General features: G+C 45.5%; 1 protein-coding gene across 1 annotated transcript in view; it reads right to left on the minus strand.

Annotated features, from left to right (window-relative positions):
• LOC123765340 (3-galactosyl-N-acetylglucosaminide 4-alpha-L-fucosyltransferase FUT3-like) overlaps window positions 1–13,158 on the minus strand; it is a 307,205-nt gene extending 294,047 nt beyond the window's left edge. The window contains exon 1 of the mRNA XM_069316731.1: window positions 13,030–13,158. The gene's annotated coding sequence lies outside the window, so the exon portion shown is untranslated. The remainder of the gene's footprint in view (window positions 1–13,029) is intronic.
• Between the last annotated feature and the right edge of the window lie 4,044 nt (window positions 13,159–17,202).

A 17,202-nucleotide genomic window follows, 5' to 3' on the forward strand; every position in this document is an offset into this window, starting at 1 on the left:
GATAGGACCTTACTATCCCCCCCCCATCTTGACCCCACCATCGGACCTGACCTGACTTAGTCGCCATCTCCCCCCCCCCCACCCCCAGTCCCCCGCATCGCCCATACACACACTCTTCCCCTCCCCACTCTCCCTCTCTCCCACTCCCTCTCTCCCTCTCCCACTATCTCTCTCCTGCTCTCTCTCTCCTGCTCTCTCTCTCCTGCTCTCTCTCTCTCTCTCCTGCTCTCACTCTCTCTCTCTCTCTCTCTCTCTCTCTCTCTCTCTCTCTCTCTCTCTCTCTCCTGCTCTCTCTCTCTCCCTCTCTCTCTCTCTCCCTCCCTCTCTCCCTCCCTCCCCCTCTCCCTCCCTCTCTTTCCTTCCCCCTCCCTCTCTGCCCACACACACACACACACACCTCACCCGCTCTCTCCCTCACCCGCTCTCTCCCTCACCCACTCTCTCCCTCTCCTCTCTCTCCCTCCCGCCTCTCTCTCCATCTCCTCCCCCCCCCTCCCCTTCTACTTTCTTCTCACTTCAGTGGAAGGGTCGGATCCCCCCCACCCACCCATTTATCTCTCCCTTTATCACTCCCTTTCTCTCTCTCTCTTTGTCTCTCTCTTCCTCTCTCTCTCTCTCTCCCTCCCCCATCCCAACAGGGTCAAGCATGGCAGCCAGAGGTCCCAGGGGAACAGGAAAGAGCCAAGGTGACGAGATGAAGGAAATGTTCGCCTAGTTTCTGGAGGACATCAAGAGTGAGATGCAAGAAATGATGCAGGAAATGAAGAACGAAATAAGCAACCTGAAAAGAGAGCTGACAGCAGCAAAGGAGGAGATTAGAGCCCTCAAAGAAAATGGTATCGAGGCTGAGAATCAGAAAACCACCCAGGGAGAAGGTGGTAATAGTTTTCTGGATGAGAATGCCACAATAAAAGCAACATTTGCGGAAATACTAAAAAAAAATAACTCTGAAGTAATGACTGCAGTGATGGAGGTGGCCATGAAAGCAGCCACGTCGCAGGAGGCGGCACGCTCCACTAGCCAACTGCTGGAAAGGAACAGATCAGTGGTTGCTGTGGGTATTAAGGAGCAGGAAGGATCTAATAGGACAGAGTGGAGTGACAAGGACAAAGCAGCAGTGAATGAAGTACTAAAGGCATTAGACATGGAAGGGGCTGAGCATAGCATTGAGAAGGTTTTCAGGCTAGGCCGGTACAACAAAGACCGAGACCGAATGATAAAGATAGTGTTTGCAAACGAGAACACAAAGGAGAAGATCCTATCAAGGAAGAGCTCCCTGAAAAACGTGGGAAAATTAAAAAATGTATTCCTCCAGAGAGACATGACAAGGGAGGAGAGAGCCGTGGCGGCAGAAGCAAGGAAGAGGCGCAGGGCGAGAGGGGAAAACCAGGAAGTCACAGCTCCCAACCCAACACCCCCAGAGGCGAGGGGGGAACCCACAACCAGCTACCCAGTAACACCAGAAGGGAGGACAACCCCGCCTCCCTCCACTGCATAGAAAACCCCCCTACCCCAAACCCTCCCTGCCCCCACTCAAATGTTCAGCAAAATCTCCCTCCCACCACACCCAATCCCCACCCTTCTACCCCTCCCCTCCTCCCGAGTCCTCCCTCCCCCCTTTCCTTCCCGTCCTCCCTCCCCTTTCACCCCATACCCTCCCTGTCCCTCCCCCTTCACTGGATCCCCCGCCCCTCATCCCAGTATCCTCTGAGACCCTGTTATCCACCGCACAGGTCCTCACACCCATGGAACAGCCTCCCCCACCAGCAGAACACTCACCAAGGAGGCGATTTGAGAAGGGACAGAAGAAAGTGAGCCTCAAAGCGATGTACACAAACATAGATGGAATTACATATAAGGCAAATGAGCTTGGAGAACTGGTACTAGAGGAAAACCCAGACATAATTGCCCTCACAGAAACAAAGATCACGAAAACGATAACAAATGCAGTGTTCCCACAGGACTATTATGTTATGAGGAAAGAGAGGGAAGGAAGAGGTGGGGGTGGTGTAGCTCTGCTGGTAAGACAAGGCTGGGATTTTGAGGAGATGGATATTCAGGGCTGCGAAGGTTTCAGTGACTACATAGCAGGTACTGTAACAAATGGAGGGAAAAAAATTATAGTCGCAGTCATATATAATCCACCACCAAATGACAGAAGACCTAGACAGGAATATGATAGAAACAACATGGCCACCATTAACATAATAGAAAGAGCAGCTTCTGTTGCTAGCAGGAATGGATCTGGACTACTAATTATGGGAGACTTCAACCATGGGAAGATAGATTGGAAGAACAGAGACCCACATGGAGGACCAGAAACATGGAGAGCTAAGCTGCTGGACGTGGCAACAAGAAACTTTCTAAGCCAGCACACCAAAGAACCAACAAGAATGAGAGGAGAAGATGAACCAGCAATGCTTGATTTGATATTTACCCTAAATGAATGGGATATAAGGGAAGTTAAGATGGAAGCGCCCTTGGGAATGAGTGACCACAGTGTATTGAACTTTGAGTACCTGGTAGAGCTAGGACTTATCTCCCCCCAAAAAGAACTAGGAATCAAAAGGCTGGCATACCGAAAGGGGAATTATGAACAGATGAGAAGTTTCCTAAGTGAAATACCTTGGGACACAGACCTCAGAGACACGTCTGTACAGGGTATGATGGACTATGTTACCCAAAAGTGTCAGGAGGCAGTAAACAGGTTCATCCCGGCCCAAAGGGAAAAATCCGAGAAGCAACAGAAGAATCCATGGTATAATAGGGCATGTATGGAAGCGAAGAAACTGAACAAAAAGGCGTGGAGGAACTTCCGGAATAACAGAACACCAGAAAGCAGAGAGAGATACCAGAGAACCAGGAATGAGTACGTCAGGGTGAGAAGAGAAGCAGAGAAAAATTTTGAAAATGATATAGCAAACAAAGCCAAGACCGAACCAAAGCTACTCCACAGTCACATCAGAAGGAAAACAACAGTGAAAGAACAGGTATTGAAACTTAGAACAGGCGAGGACAGGTATACAGAGAATGACAGAGAGGTGTGTGAGGAACTCAACAAGAGGTTCCAGGAGGTCTTCACAATAGAACAAGGTGAGGTCACTGTGCTAGGAGAAAGGGAGGTAAACCAGGCGGCCTTGGAGGAGTTCGAAATTACGAGAGAGGAGGTCAAGAGACACCTGCTGGATCTGGATGTTAGAAAGGCTGTTGGTCCAGATGGGATCTCACCATGGGTACTGAAAGAGTGTGCAGAGGCACTTTGCTGGCCACTCTCCATAGTGTATAGTAAGTCACTAGAGATGGGAGACCTACCAGAAATATGGAAGACGGCGAATGTGGTCCCAATATACAAAAAGGGCGACAGACAAGAGGCACTGAACTACAGGCCAGTGTCCTTGAATTGTATACCATGCAAGGTGATGGAGAAGATCGTGAGAAAAAACCTGGTAACACATCTGGAGAGAAGGGACTTCGTGACAAATCGCCAACATGGATTCAGGGAGGGTAAATCTTGCCTTACAGGCTTGATAGAATTCTACGATCAGGTGACACAGATTAAGCAAGAAAGAGAGGGCTGGGCGGACTGCATTTTCTTGGATTGTCGGAAAGCCTTTGACACAGTACCGCATAAGAGGCTGGTACATAAGCTGGAGAGACAGGCAGGTGTAGCTGGTAAGGTGCTCCAGTGGATAAGGGAGTATCTAAGCAATAGGAAGCAGAGAGTTACGGTGAGGGGTGAGACCTCCGATTGGCGTGAAGTCACCAGTGGAGTTCCACAGGGCTCTGTACTCGGTCCTATCTTGTTTCTGATATATGTAAATGATCTCCCGGAGGGTATCGATTCATTTCTCTCAATGTTTGCGGACGATGCTAAAATTATGAGAAGGATTAAAACAGAAGAGGACTGTTTGAGGCTTCAAGAAGACCTAGACAAGCTGAAGGAATGGTCGAACAAATGGTTGTTAGAGTTTAACCCAACCAAATGTAATGTAATGAAGATAGGTGTAGGGAGCAGGAGGCCAGATACTAGGTATCATCTGGGAGAGGAAATTCTTCAGGAGTCAGAGAAGGAAAAAGACTTGGGGGTTGATATCACGCCAGACCTGTCTCCTGCAGCACATATCAAGCGGATAACATCAGCGGCATATGCCAGGCTGGCCAACATACGAACGGCATTCAGAAACTTGTGTAAAGAATCATTCAGAACTTTGTATACCACATATGTCAGGCCAATCCTGGAGTATGCAGCCCCAGCATGGAGTCCATATCTAGTCAAGGATAAGACTAAACTGGAAAAGGTTCAAAGGTTTGCCACCAGACTAGTACCCGAGCTGAGAGGTATGGGCTACGAGGAGAGACTCCGGGAATTAAACCTCACTTCGCTGGAAGACAGAAGAGTTAGGGGGGACATGATCACCACATTCAAGATTCTGAAGGGGATTGATAGGGTAGATAAAGACAGTCTATTTAACACAAGGGGAACACGCACAAGGGGACACAGGTGGAAACTGAGTGCCCAAATGAGCCACAGAGATATTAGAAAGAACTTTTTTAGTGTCAGAGTGGTTGACAAATGGAATGCATTAGGAAGTGATGTGGTGGAGGCTGACTCCATACACAGTTTCAAGTGTAGATATGACAGAGCCCGATAGGCTCATGAATCTGTACACCTGTTGATTGACGGTTGAGAGGCGGGACCAAAGAGCCAGAGCTCAACCCCCGCAAACACAACTAGGTGAGTACAACTAGGTGAGTACACACACACACACAGGGCACATATCAGCACACAGTGGGTGAGCTTTCGGGCAGGCTGACCGTTTTATCGGTCTTGTGTTTTTGAAAGTATAGTTTGTCCTATCTCACGACAGGCAGAAAGAACTTAAACATTACTGAATGAGGGAAACATTTTACATGCTAACAGGTGTCTACTAGTCTTCAATTTTCTCTCTATCAAATCAAATCAGTGTCAACATCTAAATAGCATTTAGCATCACTCAGTAAACTCAGTCAATATCAGTGGCTGCGGAGAGCGAGTCTTGGAGCGGTACACCTCTTGATGTCTGTCGTGTGACTGGGTTAATGACCACAATACCCCACACCATACCAGCTCCTGCATACCCCTCCCCCTACACATAGCTTGCTCCGTTTACTTCTCACTCCTCAGGTTGACACTTACACGCTTTTCTCGGTATACAGAACAACAACAATAAGTAGTTAAAGGCTTAAACTCTTTATATATCATTTTTATTCTTTATTAAACACTTAAGAGTAACGTCCGTCCGTCTTAAGCTAGGCTTCAATATTTTTTGTTTGTTTTTAAAAATCTTGTGAGAACAATTTCACAATCCGAATAAAATTTAAAGCAAAGTAGAGTTTTGGGTTAGGGCATTTACATTTATATCACTATTCCAATAATATTATTAGGCGTTTTTCATCATCGTCACAGTTAAAGTTTTCCACTTTCAAGCTAGCTTAGTTTAAAGGTCCTACGTACATCACAAAAGCAGTCAGTCACTCAGCCAAGTTATCCTTGATGCAACTGTTCACAGCGTATTCCATTCTTCCCCAAATAACTTTAAGAGTAACGAGGCTCGTCATAAGACAGTCTTCAGCCCTCTAATAACAAAATCAAATCAATGCTACATTATGTTTTCACCTCGTATCGTAACGGGACCAACATGTAAACACCATTCTATTACTGTGTGACTGTTTTTCAGTTCTTGTAACACATTCATTGTAACGTAATGCGGAAAATAAACTTTCTGTTCCATTACATCTCTTACCATATAAATATAGTCCTTGTAACACAATGTAACGTAACGTGAAAATCATCTTTTCTTCTGTCATGGTTCATTTGGGCCCTCTATTTTCATTTGTGTCCCCTAGTGCGTGAGCCACTTTTGTTAAAAAGTCCGCCTGTATCTACCTTATCAATTCCTCTGAGAATCTGAGGAACTGAAAATTCCTCTGAGTATGTGCTGATCATGTCTCCTAACTCTTCTGTCTCCCAGTGACGTGAGGTTTAATTGCCGTAGTCTCTCCTCGTAGCTCTTACCCCTCAGTTCGGATAATAGTCTGGTGGCAAACCTTTGAACCTTTTCCAGTTTAATCTTATGCTTGACTAGAAATGGACTCCATGCTGGAGCCGCATACTCCAGGATTGGTCTGACATATGTGGTATATAATGTTCTGAAAGATTCCTTACACAAGTGTGACGGTAACGCGTTGGTGTTCGGGTGTTCAAAAGCTAGGGGTATGGCCTCGTCACATATAGAAACAAAAAATAGAAAATCTGGAACTTCGTCTGTGGTAAGGTAATGAGAAGACACACAAAACACAAGTAAATTTAACAATGAGATTTTAATTACGTTAGAAAAGCAAATCATGAATAAAATGGACATGCAAATTCGTATCATAAAATCAATCAATCAAAATAATAAGAATAATCAAATGACAAAATGAAAAGTTACGTTAAGACACGTGAGTAATAACAAGTGTATAACAATGTAAATAGGTGCAGGAATATTGGCTTTAAGCTGCCACCTCTCTTAGTACACGTAAGCCACAGCTTAGTCTACCAACGAGACGTGTTAACTTGTTGAAAGCACTGGATATTCTGAGATCTGGCGGTCGTGTGGCCCCAGACATCAGGTAGTGTGGTGGGTGGAGGGCAGGTGCAACTGGACCCGCAGCCAATCAGCGATGAGCTGGCGACAGACAGGTAGTTTGGTGATTCGAGGAGGAGCAGGTGTTCCTGGCTGCATACGTTTTGCGCTCTGGCAAACCTTGGTGGTGTAGTTGTTGGATATTTCTTCCATACTAGTTTTATATAGATGTATAGCGACGTATTTTGGAGGGAAGAGCAGGCTCAATCTCTTGAAGGAGATTATCGTCACACAAGCTTCTAAACACCGTTCTTATGTTAGCCAACCTGGCATATGCCGCTGATGTTATCCTCTTGCTATGAGCTTCAAGGGACAGGTCTGGCGTGATATCAACTCCGAGGTCTTTCTCTCTGTCTGACTCCTGAAGTATTTCAACTCCCAAATGATACCTTGTATCTGGTCTCCTGCTCCCTACACCTATCTTCATTACATTACATTTCCTTGGGTTAAACTCTAACAACCATTTGTTTGACCATTCCTGCAGCTTGTCTAGTTCTTCATGAAGCGTCAAGCTGTCCTCCTCTGTCTTAATCCTTTTCATAATTTTGGCGTCGTCAGCAAACATTAAGAGAAATGAGTCTATACCCTCCGGGAGATCATTTACGTATATCAGAAACAGGATAGGTCCGAGTACAGAGCCCTGTGGGACTCCACTGGTGACTTCACGCCAATCTGATGTCTCACCCCTTACTGTAACTCTCTGCTTCCTATTGCTTAGGTACTCCCTTATTCACTGGAGCGCCCTACCAGTTACTCCTGCCTGTTTCTCCGGCTTATGCATCAGCCTTTTATAGGGGTACTTTGTCAAAGGCTTTGTATACACCCTACATGGTATACATGTTAAGGGCACTGACCTGTAATTTAGTGCCTCTTGTATGTCACCCTTTTTGTATATTGAGACCACATGAGCCATCTTTCATATTTCTGGTAGGTCTCCGGTTTCTGTGTGTGTGTGTGTGAACTCCCCTAATTGTACTCAATTAATTGTGCTTGCGGGGGTTGGGCTTTGGCTCTTTGGTCCCGCCTCTCAACTGTCAATCAACTGGTGTAGAGATTCCTGAGCCTACTGGGCTCTATCATATCTACATTTGAAACTGTGTATGGAGTCAGCCTCCACCAAATCACTTCCTAGTGTATTCCATTTATTAACTACTCTGACACTGAAAAAATTCTTTCTAACGTCTCTGTGGCTCATCTGTGGCACAGTTTCCACCTGTGTCCCCTTGTGCTGAAGAGTTTGTCTTTGTCCACCCTGTCAATTCCTCTGAGAATTTTGTAGGTGGTTATCATGTCTCCCCTTACTCTTCTGTTTTTCAGGGATGTGAGGTTCAGCTCCTTTAGCCTTTCCTCGTAGCTCATTCCTCTCAGTTCCGGGACGAGCCTTGTGGCATACCGCTGAATCTTCTCTAACTTTGTCTTGTGTTTAACTAGGTATGGACTCCAGGATGGAGCTGCATACTCCAGGATGGAGCTGCATACTCCAGGATGGAGCTGCATACTCCAGGATGGAGCTGCATACTCCAGGATTTTTCTTACATAAGTGGCATACAGGGTTCTGAAAGATTCCTTACACAAGTTTCTAAAGGCAGTTCTTATGTTAGCCAGTCTAGCATATGCCGTTGATGATATTCTTTTGATGTGGGCCTCTGGGGACAGGTTCGGTGTGATATCAACCCCCAAATCTTTCTCTCTATTTGACTCTTGCAGGATTTCACCTCCCAGATGAGACCTTGTGTTCAGCCTCTTGCTCCCTTCGCCTAATTCCATCACCTTACACTTTCCTAAGTTGAACTTTAGCAGCCATTTTCTTACCAATCCTCCAGTTTATCCAGGTCATCCTGTAGTCTCTGTCTATCTTCATCCGTCTTGATTCTTCTCACAATTTTTGCATCACCAGCAAACATTGAGAGGAATGAGTCTATAGCCTCTGGAAGATCGTTTACATATATTAGAAACAGGATGGGTCCAAGTACTGAGCCCTGTGGGACTCTGCTGGTGACATCTCGCCACTCTGATGTTTCCCCCGTCACCGTTACTCGCTGTTTCCTGTTGCTTAAGTACTCCCTTATCCACTGGAGCACCTTCCCTTTTACTCCTGCCTGTTGCTCCAACTTTTTTAACAGCCTTTTATGGGGTAATGTGTCAAAGGCTTTCTGACAGTCCAGGAAAATGCAGTCGGCCCACCCTTCTCTTTCCCGCCTAATTTTTGTTGCCTGGTCATAAAATTCTATTAAACCTGTGAGGCACGATTATCGTATTATTTCACGTATCCCTGAACCCATGTTGGTGGTGAGTTACAAAGTTATTTCCCCCCAGATGCTCTACGAGCCTTTTCCTCACGATCTTCCCCATCACCTTGCATGGTCCACAAGTTAAGGAAACTGGCCTGTAGTTCAGTGCCTCTTGCCTGTCACCCTTCTTGTATATTGGGACCACGTTAGCTGTCTTCCAACTTTCTGGTAAGTCTCCTGTTTACAGTGACCTGTTATACACCATAGAGAGTGGCACACTTAGTGCTTCTGCACCTTCCTTTAGTATCCATGGTGAGATTCTGTCAGGCCCAACAGCCTTTGTCACATACAGCTCCAGCAGACACCTTTTGACCTCATCATTGGTGAGGTCAAATTCCTCCAAGGTTGCTTAGTTTGCCGCCTCCTCATTTAGTGCAGGGGCTTCTCCTTGTTCTATTGTGAAGACCTCCTGGAATCTCTTGTTGAGTTCTTCACACACCTCCTTGTCATTCTCGGTGTATCTGTTCTCCCCTCTTCGCAGCTTCATCACTTGTTCCTTCACTGCTGTTTTCCTTCTGACGTGGCTGTGGAGCAGCTTTGGTTGGGTCTTGGCTTTACTCGCTATGTCATTTTCAAACTATCTCTCTGCTTCCCTTCTCACTCTGAGGTACTCATTTCTGGCCTTTTGGTATCTCTCCCTGCTCTCTGCTGTTCTGTTATTTCTGTAGTTTCTCCATGTTCTTTTACTCAGTTGCTTCGTTACCTTGTATTCCTGATTGAACCATGGGTTTTCTGTTGTTTTTCGTTTTGCCCCTTTTGGACGGGGATAAACATGTCTGCAGCTTCTTGGCACTTCTGGGTGACAAAATCCATCATGACCTGCACATTCTTGTCTTTAAGTTCTGTTTCCCATGGTATTCCCCTGAAGAAGTTCCTCATCTCGTCATATTTTCCTCTTCGGTAATTCAGTCTTTTTCCCTCCGATCCCATCCTTGGATAGGTTATCCCTACCTCCACCAAGTACTCAAAGGTCATTACACTGTGGTCACTCATTCCTATGGGGGGCGTCAACTTTGACTTCACTTATTTCTGACTCATTCAGGGTGAATATCAAGTCGAGTCTAGCTGGTTCATCATTGCCTCTCACTCTTGTGGGTTCCTTGACATGCTGGCTCAGAAAGTTCCTTGTTGCCACTTCCAAGAGTTTAGCTCTCCACGTATCTGCACCACCATGTGGGTCCCCATTCTCCCAGTCTATCTTTCCATGGTTGAAATCGGCCATGATGTGTGTGTGTGTGTACTCACCTATTTGTGCTTGCAGGATCGAGCATTGACTCTTGGATCCCGCCTTTCCAGCTATCGGTTGATTACAGCAATGACTGCAATTACTGTTGTGTATGTGTGTGTGTGTGTGTGTGTGTGTGTGTGTGTGTGTGTGTGTGTGTGTGTGTGTGTGTGTGTGTGTGTGTGTGTGTGTGTGTGTGTGTGTGTGTGTGTGTGTGTGTGTGTGTGTGTGTGTGTGTATGTGTGTGCGTGTGTGTGTGTACTCACCTAATTGTGCTTGTGGGGGTTCAGCTCTGCTTCTTTGGTCCCGCCTCTCAACTGTCAATCAACTGATGTACAGATTCCTGAGCCTACTGGGCTCTATCATATCTACATTTGAAACTGTGTATGGAGTCAGCCTCCACCACATCACTGCCTAATGTAGTCCATCTGTCAACTGCTCTGACACTGAAAAAGTTCTTTCTAACGTCCCTGTGGCTCATTTGGGTACTCAGTTTCCACCTGTGTCCCCTGTTCCCACCTGTGTTCGCGTACCACTCGTGTTAAACAGTTTATCTTTATCTACCCTGTCAATTCCTCTGAGAATTTTGTAGGTAGTGATCATGTCTCCCGTTACTCTTCTGTCTTCTAGTGGCGTGAAATGCATTTCTCCCAGCCTTTCTTCGTAACTCATGCCTCTTAGTTCTGGAACTAGCCTAGTGACATATCTCTAAACGTTTTCCAGCTTCGTCTTGTGCTTGACAAGGTACGGGCTCCATGCTGGGGCTGCATACTCCTGGATTGGTCTTACGTATGTGGTATACAAGATTCAGAATGATTCTTTACACAGGTTGCAGAAGGCTGTTCTGATGTTAGCCAGCCTCGCATATGCCGCAGACGTAATTCTTTTTTATGTGGGCTTCAGGAGACAGGTTTGGTGTGATATCAATTCCTAAATCTTTCTCTCTGTCCGTGTCATTAAGTACTTTATCTCCTATTCTGTATCCTGTGTCTGGCCTCCTGTTTCCACCGCCTAGTTTCATTACTTTGCAATAACTCAGTTAAAATTTTAGCAGCAATTTGTTGGACCATTCATTCAGTATATCTAGATTGTCCTGTAGTCTCCTACTATCATCCTCTGTTTCAATCCTCCTCATAATTTTTGCATCGTCAGCAAACATTGAGAGAAACGATTCTATACCCTCTGGGAGATCATTTACATATATCAGAAACAGAATAGCTCCATGTACTGACCCCTGCGGGACTCCACTTGTGACGTCACTCCAATCTGATACCTCACCCCTCACAGAGACTCGTTGTCTTCTGTTGCTTAGGTACTCCCTTATCCAACGGAGTACCTTCCCTTTCACTCCAGCCTGCATCTCCACCTTTTCCACTAGCCTCTTGTGTGGTACTGTATCAAAGTCTTTCTGGCAATCCAAAAATATGGAGTCTGCCCACCCCTCGTTTTCTTGCCTGATTTTTGTTGCCTGGTTGTAGAATTCAATTAGCCCTGTGAGGCAGGACTTGCCATCCCTGAACCCATGTTGATGCTGTGTTACAAAGTTCAGTGGAGAATGGCAGGCACAGTGCTTCTGCTCCTTCCTTTATTATCCAAGGAAAGATTCCATCTGGGCCTGTGGCCTTTGTCACATCCAACTCTATTAAACACTTCCTTACATCCCCGCTGGTAATCTCAAAGTCTTCCAGTGGTTCCTGGTTAACTATTCCCTCTCTTATCTGTGGAATTTCTCCTTGCTCTAAGGTGAAGACCTCCTGGAATTTCTTATTCAGTTTCGCACACACTTCCTTGTAGTTTGTAGTGAATCCTTCTGCCCCTATCCTTATTTTCATTACACTGTTCCTTTACTGTTGTTTTCCTCCTGATGTGGCTGTGCAGTAATTTAGGTTGAGTCTTTGCCTTGCTTGCGATGTCTTTTTCGTATTTTTTTTTTTGTGCCTCTCTACTCATCCTGACATATTCATTCCTGGCACTCTGGTATCTTTCTCTGCTCTCAAGTATCCTGTTATTCCTATAGTTTCTCCACGCCCTTTTACTTTGGTGCTTAGCTAGCCTACATCTCTGATTAAACCATGGGTTTCTCATCTTCACTTCATTGTTTTCCTTTTAGACAGGGACAAACTTGTTTGCTGCTTCCTTGCACTTCTGCGTGATGAAGTCCATCATGTCTTGGGCTGTCTTTCCCCTGAGCTCTGTTTCCCATGTTATTTCTGTTAGGAATTTTCTTATCTCCTCATAGTTTCGAGTTCGATAACCCTTCGTCAACCAGATACTCAAACGTCAGTACACTGTGTTCGCTCATTCCTACTGGGGCCTCAAATCCGCTTTTCCCTTATGTCTAAGTCGTTCAGAGTGAAGACTAGGTCGAGTCTCGCTGGTTCATCGTTTCCTCTGATCCTAGTGAGTTCACTGAAATGTTGGCTTAGAAAGTTTCTTGTCGCCACCTCCATTAGTTTGGCTCTCTATGTATCCTCTCCTCCATGCGGTTCCTTGTTCTCCCAGTCTGTCCTTCCGTGATTGAAGTCCCACATGATGAGCAGATGGGATCTATTTCAACAGGTAGATAAGGTAGAGAATAGATAAGGTCACTAGTCACTTAGGTGTTAAAGGCCCTATGTGGGTAGTGTGTGTGTGTGTGAGGGGTGGGGGCGGGGGGTGGGAACAGAGGGAGAATAGTAGAGTGGTGTGGTCCTGTTGATCCATCTGCCTTACGCACCAGAGCCACAGGGATATGTACCCTATCCTCTATACTTTGGATTCTAAATACCTCAGATAATATATTTCAAATTAAATATTTTAAATCACTCTGTACACATATCGATGACCTTAGAGAGGAGGGGGTACTTACCAACAGCTCACCCCAAGCAAGCACAGTACTTGGTGAGTTTGAGGTGGTGACCATATGCTGAGGTTTGGGTCGACAGTCTTCTCCTGCTGCTCCTCGTCAATGTTGTCCCCACATGGCCTGATTATGCTATTCTTCCTGTACTTCTCACTGATCAGCATATGCAACGTAACATACTTTCATCAAGGTGTGCACACTTTGGGAGATTGATCACCATGATCAATCAGAACAGTAAAGTGTTTTGGGAAGCGGAAATATAGCAATCACCATGATTGCTATATTTCCGCTTCCCAAAACACTTTACTAGCCAAGTCCGACCTGGTTGAACTGTCCCACGCTATGACTCTTTGTTGCCCCCACTCAACCTTATTTTGTCCTTAACTGATCTAACGCTATAGGAGCTCACTATACACTTGATCACTGTGTATACATTTCTGTGTAACATTTCAATGTCTTGAGATAATTGACGTTAGTCGCTGACGCCCTGCTGACACATGTGTCTCTCACCACTTTCCTCTCACCACTCTGAGGTGTGAAGATCTGTGAGTTGGTTAACAGGGTCTCAGAGGATACTGGAGTGAGGGGGGGTCATCGGATGGGGAGAACAGGAAGTGTATGGGGTAAGGAGGGAGGGAGGACAGAGAAGATATGGGGTGAGGGTGAGGGGGGACAGGGAGGGTATGGGATGAAGGAGGAGGAGGAACATGGTGGGAATGGGGATGGGGGCTATGAGGGAGGCAATGAGGGAAAGGGGGGGGGGGGGAAGAGGGATGTTATGAACCGACATATACCAAGTATGGCTGGTGTATGATGTGATCATACCTTAGTATAGAATAGGCAGTGTAGCCTAACCTACTGATTCTTAAAGACATGATTATATGTATCTGTTCTTAAATTCTACGTACTACTGTATATAACAATATATTTTTATGTACCTTGTGTACATTTATATACCTAATGTATTATGCCAGTAATACGTATGTATTATGATATATTTCCTAGCTGAGTAATGAGAAAGCCTATGGTCACGTTGCATTGATAGTACTTAGTACTTGACATACTTGTTTTATGAGAACATATACCAATAGGCAGTATTGTTGCTAGGTTGTATATATTACATTTATATTATTGTATAATGATGTATTAGAGCTGGATCGGTAAAGTTCTAGAATCCTCCCTTAACCCTTTTCCTTCCCCGCCCGTCCTCCCCTTCCCCTTGTGTACCGCCTACAGTCAGTGATGCCATGTCTCGTAGATATAAACTCATATTTGATCTTTGAATATATAAATAGATTATCACTTGTGTGTATGACAAAATGCTTTGTTACTTTCTTGGGAAATGTATTGTACTATACTATTTATATGTATGTTTAAGGATTTATTGCTTGTAAATGTCACGTTCTGAAATAGAGACATATGAAAGAATAGTGACGGGTATGTTGCAGAGTTGGATAAAGTGTCTCTCGGGGCTCTCTCGGCCTCCGCGAGCTCACTGCTCAGTTGGATGTTCAGAAGAGAGGTCGCACTGCGTCGCGCTCATTTGTGTGGCTTTATGTAGGGCCCTATGCGCTTGTAACATATAATATGTACCTTTATTGATATGTCACGGATCAGTCTGCCAATGTTCACCATTTTGTCTGGGTCGTAGATAATATTTATGTATGATTTATGTGGTGGAATTCTAAGGGCATTCAGTGACTGGATGATATTGCCTTTTCACCCCACTAGTGATATTTTGTGACACCACCATTCTGTAATCCTGTAGATTACTTTGATTTTAAGGAAGCTAGAGCTAGTGTACTACCGCACTAGGATAGAGCCTAGTGGCAGCTAGCTCAGAGGGTGTGCAGTACAGTGCATGATGATTCCAGATAGTTTGCGGTACAGTGTATGATGATGATTCCAAAGAGTTTGTCGTACAGTGCATGATGACTGATGATCTCGCAGAGTTGAGTTAGAGTTTATTGTCATGAAATAGTATCAGTTGTAGAGAACTAAGTCTTTTTTTTTTTCTATTTCCGATGCCTTATTTTACATGACCCAGTAAACTGGTTCATTTTTAGTGATTTTGTTTACTTCCCCTAAGCACGTATAGAAGGCTAGGTGGTCTTACTGAGTTGTTGATCACATTATTAGTACCAGCGATGCTGTGGAGCATGAGGGCACGACAGGGGACATGCGGGAATGGGGGAGGGGTGAAAATGTGGGTTTGGTGTGTGTGGGGGGGTGGGGGGGGGAGGATTGACTGAGTATTTGAGTGGGGGACAAGGAGGGTTCCGGGTAGGGAGGGTTTTCTCTGCGGAGGAGGGTGGTGGTTCTGCCCTCCCCCTCTGGTGTTGCTGGGTGTGTGTGTGTGTGTGTGTGTGTGTGTGTGTGTGTGTGTGTGTGTGTGTATTCACCTAGTTGGGCTTGCAAGGATTGAGCTCTACTCTTCGGCCCACCTCTCAACTGTTACTAACTTGTAACTTTTTTTTTCTTCACACACACACACACACACACACACACACACACACACACACACAGGAAGCAGCCCGTAACAGCTGTCCAACACATTGGTACATATATACTGCTAGGTAACAGGGGCATCAGGGTAAAAGAAACTCTGCCCATTGTTTCCTGCCGGCGCCGGGAATCGAACCCTGGACCACAGGATTACGTGTGCAGCGTGCTGTCTACTCAGCCACTGGACCCCTGCACTTAGCCAATGGTCCCCAGTGTGTGGGTGTACTCACCTATTTGTACTCACTTATTTGTGCTTGCAGGGGTTGAGCTTTGGTTCTTTTGTCCCCTCTCTCAACTGTCAATCAACTAGTGTACAGATTCTTGAGCCTACTGCGCTCTATCATATCTACATTTAAAACTGTGTATGGAGTCAACCTCCACCACATCATTGCCTAGTGCATTCCATCCGTTAACTACTCTGACACTGAAAAAGTTCCTTCTAACGTCCCTGTGGCTCATGTGGGTACCCAGTTTCCACCTTTGTCCCCTTGTTCGCGTCCCACCAGTGTTGAATAGTTTATCCTTGTTTACCCGGTCGATTCCCCTGAGGATTTTATAGGTTGTGATCATGTCTCCTCTTACTCTTCTGTCTTCCAGTGTCGTAAGGTGCATTTCCCGCAGCCTTTCCTCGTAACTCATGCCTCTTAGTGCTGGGACTAGTCTAGTAGCATACCTTTGGACTTTTTCCAGCTTCGTCTTGCGCTTGACAAGGTACGGGCTCCATGCTGGGGCCGCATACTCCAGGATTGGTCTTACATATGTGGTGTACAAGATTCTGAATGATTTCTTACACAGGTTCCTGAACGCTGTTCTGAGGTTAGCCAGCCTCGCATATGCCGCAGACGTTATTCTTTTAATGTGGGCTTCAGGAGAGAGGTTTGGTGTGATATCAACTCCTAGATCTTTCTCTCTGTCCGCTTCATTAAGTACTTCATCTCCAATTCTGTATGCTGTGTCTGGCCTCCTGTTTCCACTGCCTATTTTCATTACTTTGCATTTACTCGGGTTGAACTTCGACATCCATTTGTTGGACCATTCACTCAGTCTGTCTAGGTCATCTTGTAGCCTCCTACTTTCATCCTCTGTTTCAATCCTCCTCATAATTTTTGCATCATCGGCAAACATTGAGAGAAACGATTCTATACCCTCTGGGAGATCATTTACATATATCAGAAACAGTATAGATCCAAGGACTGACCCCTGCGGGACTCTACTTGTAACGTCTCACCAATTTGAGACCTCACCCCGCACATTGACTCATTGTCTCCTGTTGCTTAGGTACTCCTTTATCCAATGGAGTACCTTCCCGTTCACTCCAGCCTGCATCTCCAGCCTTTTCACTAGCCTCTTGTGTGGTACTGTATCAAAGGCTTTCTGACAATCCAATAATATGCAGTCTGCCCATCCCTCTCTTTCTTGCCTTATTTTTGTTGCCTGGTCATAGATTTCAAGTAACCCTGTGAGGCAGGACCTCCCATCCCTGAACCCATGTTGATGCTGTGTTACAAAGATCTTTCACGCCAGATGCTCCACTAGGTTTCTTCGCACAATCTTCTCCATAAGCTTGCATGGTATGCAGGTTAGGGACACTGGCCAGTAGTTCAGTGCCTCCTGTCTATCCCCTTTCTTGTATATCGGGACTACGTTAGCTGCTTTCCAAATATCTGGCAGTTC

The sequence above is a fragment of the Procambarus clarkii genome, chromosome 85 (genome assembly GCF_040958095.1).
Source record: "Procambarus clarkii isolate CNS0578487 chromosome 85, FALCON_Pclarkii_2.0, whole genome shotgun sequence".
NCBI lineage: Eukaryota > Metazoa > Arthropoda > Malacostraca > Decapoda > Cambaridae > Procambarus > Procambarus clarkii.